Genomic DNA, 6,035 nt, shown 5'->3' on the forward strand with positions numbered 1-6,035 from the left:
AGTGTGTACAGTGGTTGTTCTGAAGCCTTGGGAAATACATGATGTCATGCCCAAAGCTGTCAACATGGATTCCTTGAGCTTCACATTGACCTTGTGTGAACCAATCAGTCCCATATCCTTTCTCTCCATCTCGGTGTCAACATAAGACATGACACATGTCTGAAACTGTCAGGCGCAGCCATGTCAGTGCAGCTCAAATAAAACACACTCATGTCCTAAAATTATTGTATGCACAGGCAAACAACAGAAAAGATTCATGAGGCTGTTTGTCAAACCAGACTACGCATCCTCTCCCCTTAGTTGTGCTAAATATTGCAGCTGACACGGATTTGGATGAGTGCTGTTTGCACGTCTGTGCCTTTGATCAAGGAGCACAGACGTTAACTGAAATATAACATTTTTTGTCTTAAAACTGAGGAATATTGTAACCCTGAAGATTCCTCAACTTGAGTGAGTTTAGAGAGAATATCTACAATTTTAGATGTATTTTGATGGAGCTTTGATTATTGTCAATCTAAGCTCCACCAAGTGTCTATGAGAGCAAATCTTGAGCCCAATGTTTTGAGCAGAAAGCACATTTCCCTCTATGTGGTCCTGTAATCTTCAGTGCTCTGCTGATCCCAGCACCACAGGGAGAGTAGCAAAGGCCTGTAGCCCATTTGAGGAGCTCTGTCCTGGGCAGGCTAAACACAGACAGACCCCTCCACCACAGGAGCAAACATGAGAAGGATTGTAATCTCTGCTTGAAAACTCAGCATGTGATTGACATTCAGGCATGCACTATACATGACAATATGGTAATTAATTACATCTTCCTCTTTGATGGATTAACAGGGGTAAGTATTATGTGGGAGGATGAGTCTGTGAATAGATGGTTGTCATTGCAGTTTCCTCTGGTTGTTAATGACAGGTGGCAGCATGTGCAGGTGAGGAAAGAAAACTCAAGATGATAAAGCTTTCTCATACACCCACTCAGACACACACTCTGTGGAAGGTTAAAAATGTCCCTCTGAGTCACAAACAGTCATTTTAAAAATCGGTTGCAATCACTTTCTTCTTCTTTTCTTCCATCAGTGTGATTTATTTTCATGCTATCAAACAACATTGCATTCCTCAGTGTTAGCAACAGACCCACAGATACCTTTAGTCATTTTAACTGCACTGCAATCGTTGTGCCCAGCTACAATAACACAGTGCCCTGTGAATTACCATCAGTTTATCAACCTGTTACACAAGCTGACGGGAGGAAGGGGAAAGGCTAAAAATACCACTGTGTGGTATTTTGACAATTTTGTGATGTTCTTTCTATACAACAAACATGGGACAGCTCTCTTTGAGCTTTCACACATATAAGGTACCGACCGGTAGCTTGTATCTCAGACTCTTTACTGACAGAGAGTCAACATGGTTTGTGATGGTTTCTGAGACACACACACAAAAAATGAAGAAGTGATGCCCCAGAAACCAAATATAACCTAGATTTAGAGGATATCACTTGATGGGGGGGGGAAGTTTGTCAAGTTTTGACATGTTACAAACTTTGTTTGCTCACATTCACTTTTTATATCTCTGTGACACCTGATCACATGTCTGGTTCTCAGATTTCTGCTTGAGCTCTAAAGTTCAGTTCTATAGAAGTTTCTAAATGAGGACTTCTGAGAATTGTTCTCAGTTTTAGTCTGAAGTTCCTCTTATGTAGCAGCATAATTAAGCAAACAGTAATTCTATGGAAACATCTCATGGTGCATTGATCACTGGATCAGGCCTAACTGTTTGCCAAACTCCCTTCCCATGAACAGCAACTGTCCAGTCATAGCCGAGTAAACAAAGGCATGCTGGGTCTGTCAGGATTTGGATGTGTCCACATGCTGAAGTGGTGTGCATGGAGCTTTAGGAAAAGTAATTCTCAATATATCAAAAGTTTGGAGGGTTGTGTATCTTTTGAGTCTTTCCAAAATCAGACACTTGGAAAAGATTATACCTAAGTAACTATATAGCAATGCTAACATTGTGTTACTTCCAAAGGCTACCAGCATATCATTCACTGAGCATCCAAATTACATTTCCCCTTATTATACTGCAGCCTACTGTATGAAATTTTGGGGCTAACTAGCTTTGAAGTACAAAAACAAAGCTACTCCTTTATTTTAAGATGCTGACTTTTTGCGTGGGATTTCTTGTTTTAGCCTGAGTCTTTTATCTTGATATCATGTGCTGTATACAGCTGTCAGGTGCATATGTAAGAGCCCTTACAGGGTTCTCGTGTCAAAATGAGTCAGTCAGACATTTTAACTTTGTAGAGTTAAGGGTAATCACCCAGTCAGCTAGCTACATTAAAATCTGCACCAGTTGTAATTTAAGCCATCAATGACGGTTATGATGAAATACCTGTATGTGTCTACATATAGGTACGAATCTTGAGTGTGAAATCTTCCAAGGTTAGATGTGTGTCTACCAGCAGTAACCAAGGGAGGCAAGGCATATCGAATAGCCAGTTGCACTTGATTGGAAAACTGAATTGCTTGCTTCATTCAGTGTAGATACTGATGTTATCAGAATCTAAAAAGACTGGTCCAGTGGTTTGGAGTTGGTATTAACAGTAAATGCTCATAGCAGGTCATATTTACCTGTGTCATCAGCTGCAGATCACACTGTTCTGACCCTCTTTGTCTTACCCTGGAACACAATATTCTCACTCTTGTTTCGGGTCTCTCTGGCCTTTTCATTGTGTCTGCTCAGTTCCTGCTACTTTCTAGATTTGCCTGCCAGAGGGGGGCCTGCAGTTGGGAGTGTCAGACAGGCCTCCCTTTTCTCCTAAACCACCACAAAAGAGCGCTCTTGTTTTGTCACCTCATTCTGTTTATCCCCCACTTCTGAAAGGGGGGACACGGGACGGGTGGCGTACAGACTGAGCTATTTGCCCGAAGAGACAGAGCGGCGCCTGGGGAAATGAGGACTGATTGGCCAGAGTGGCAGACTAGACTGGGATCTGGCACTAACAACACTTTGGCCAGCTTGCACTCTTCACAAGTAGCAGTGGAGCAACAAATGACAGACAGCAAAGGTCTCTCCACTCTCAAGCAAAGCCTCCAGGAGTCTGTCCTGTGAAGTCTTTGAGCTTCCTATTCATGCTTTTCAATGTAGCTATCTCTCTCTTGAATGCCTCTTCTCTTTTTCCTCCCACTCATCCTCTGGCAGCTAGTTGTCTGTCCATCCTGTTGTTCACAGGGCAAGCAATGCTGAATCTACCAGAACATCCTCATGTTACATCATAACTCCCCTTTCTTGAGTGTTACAACCAATTTTTTCCACATGCAGCAGGATTAGCAGGGTCAAACTGCACAGCTGACTGTCTTTGTAGCATGAGAGTGAAAGCCTAATATGTTTAGTGGAACTTATAGCCCCATATAGAAGTGATTTATATTTGTAACAGATGCAAAAGCAATTTGCTGTTGTTTTGGTACATTTTTATTTTCATAAATAATGAGTACACTCCTGGCAGGGCATGTTGGGCCCTGCAGCAGAGCCAAGGAAACAGAGCTGTTAGAGAAAGAGAGGGAGAGAGAGAGAGAGCAGAGGAAAAAGAAAGAATAGTTCCTAAAGTGTAGTCTTTGCTCAGCTCTGAGACTTTGGGTCAGTCAGTACCCATATAACAACTTAACTTTTAGCAAGGTCACCTCCACTGCTACCAGCTACCTCTCTCTTTCAGTGTATGGCCTAAGCCTAAATGAAAGAATTTGCAGAGCCATGTTACTAAAATGGCTTTGTCATTGTGCTAATACTCTACGCTGCAGTTTCTGCGAAGACTGTATTTGTAAAAGCAACATTCTCACTTAGACTGGTATTAGTGCTTGATTTGATCTGTGACTGTCAAAATTATTAACAGCACTTCTCTGGGATGTTGTTCCCCAATGCCGGCACCAAGCAACAGCTTTTGATAAAGGCGCAATGCGGGTGTTACATACTGCATGCAAATGATTTTGAAAAAAGAAGAGGGGGGAAAAGCAAACAAACTTTGAGACATTGTGAGTGTGAAAGCTGCAATCAGCCTCCATCACTGACACTGTTGCAACACCTTCAGTGTATAATGTGAGCCTGCGAGGGGAGAGTGAGGAGCAGAGGCAATGTGAAACATTTTAATGTGCCTCTGTCTGCTTCCTCTGCTGTTCTAGAAAAGCTGTTTGGAAACTGTAACAAGAGCCTTTCTCACATGTGCAGGGGCGCCACAACACAGCTCTGTTGTGTAATCATTAGTTGAGGCTTATTTTCAAGTGACTACACATACACACGCACAGCAGGGGGAACTAACCTATGAAAATGGCAAAGATTGAGTGAACATCTGAAACACTGACAAACATCCTCTCGAGCTGACCTCATGTGCCGAATGAATCATTATTGTGTATGTATGTGTGCATATCAGTGTGTGTACTTCATATTAACCACATATGTTCACACAGTCACACTCTGCGGGAAAACAATTGATCACTGCAAGAATTAAAATTATATAAATAAATAAAAAAAATTTTACGCACAGTGCCAATTGGAAATAAATTATAGTTGAGGTATGGTTAAAGCTACTGGTACTGAATGACAGCACTAGAATTAAATTGTGAAGTGCAGAAGAAACTGGGTTCAATACAGTCTGCATACAAGTGACAATAATGTATACATGTAGCTCAGCTGTCACTCCTCACTATAGCAGGACCCTCTGTACCTGCTTCTGCGCCTGTGTGCGGGGTTTGTGTGTGTGTGTGTGTGTGTGCGTGTGTGTGTGCGTACCTGTGTGTGTGTGTCTGAGTCTGGCATTGCACCAGAGGTGAGAGATAAAGCTCTCTGTCTCTTATACACACATCCCCTCCCTCATCCAGAAGGCCCGGCAGCAGGCGCCAAAGCTCCAGGGACAACAGCTCACATGCAGCTCCTCATGGCCCAACAAGGACCTTTACCACTCTGCATCTCATCCACTTCATTATGTCTCTCTCTGTTTGCCTCTCCCCCACTGTCTCTGCAACACGTCCCTTCAAATTAATTACTCCCCTCCAATAACTTACATCTCAAATTTGCAAAAAAAAACATGACGATGGTAGCAGCCAGGGTAACACCCCTCTCCCTTAACCCTTTATTCCAGTATTCCAGCTAATCATCTCCACTCAGTAGTGAGGTTTTGGACATTCCCTTGTTGTTGTTTTCAAATGTGGTTGATGGTATTAATTAACTCTGATTTTAATCAAAGTACAGCCTGCCTCAGAGTCTCATTTCCATTCATAGAGATGGCCCTATTCATTCAGGGGTCACGGTTAGCAAGTGTCACTCAAGGCCATGTTAATGGAAGACGGTTTGCCTTGGGATTACAAATGAAGAGGGTGCTCATTGTTTCTTGTAATCTTCCCATAACTGTTTGGATAACCTTGCTGGTCTGGAGCTTGTGTATAATGGGATGACTCATTATTCAATCAGAGAACAATTTTAAATAGTAATTTAACATTCATGTTTTTTTTCTTATATTGGTTTTAAATCAGTATTGCCAAAACCCCAGAGACAGAGAGAGAGATAGAGAGAGAGAGAGAGAGAGAGAGGGAGAGAGAGAGAGAGGGAGAGGGAGAGGGAGAGGGAGAGAGAGAGAGAGAGAGCGCGAGAGAGAGAGAGAGAGAGAGAGAGGGAGAGAGAGAGAGAGAGAGAGAGAGAAAACCTGCCCACAGCAGCATCAAACCAGAGATGCGCACCTACAAAGTATTACCGGAAGTTAGTTAGTTGTACCTTCAAAATAACAGATACCAATTGTCAAATATCGATACTAACAATGCCAATTTTAGTACACTAAAAAACAAAGACGTAGCAAATTGACATACGCTCAAAACAGTGCCTTTTTGGGCTCTTGATGGCCAAACATGGATTACCTACTGGGAAAACTAGGCACAGCAAACTGCCTCTTGGCCCTAGACCCTCATGGCCCAAAAGCTTCAGGTTCACTGTGGATAGTTTGTGTGCTAAGATGATTAACTGCAAATTTGTTTGAACATAAGCACTCTAATATG

This window comes from Seriola lalandi, unplaced genomic scaffold, assembly GCF_002814215.2.
Source record: "Seriola lalandi dorsalis isolate HSWRI2012SDOR001 ecotype SW California unplaced genomic scaffold, Sedor1 jcf7180002054973, whole genome shotgun sequence".
Classification (NCBI taxonomy): domain Eukaryota; kingdom Metazoa; phylum Chordata; class Actinopteri; order Carangiformes; family Carangidae; genus Seriola; species Seriola lalandi.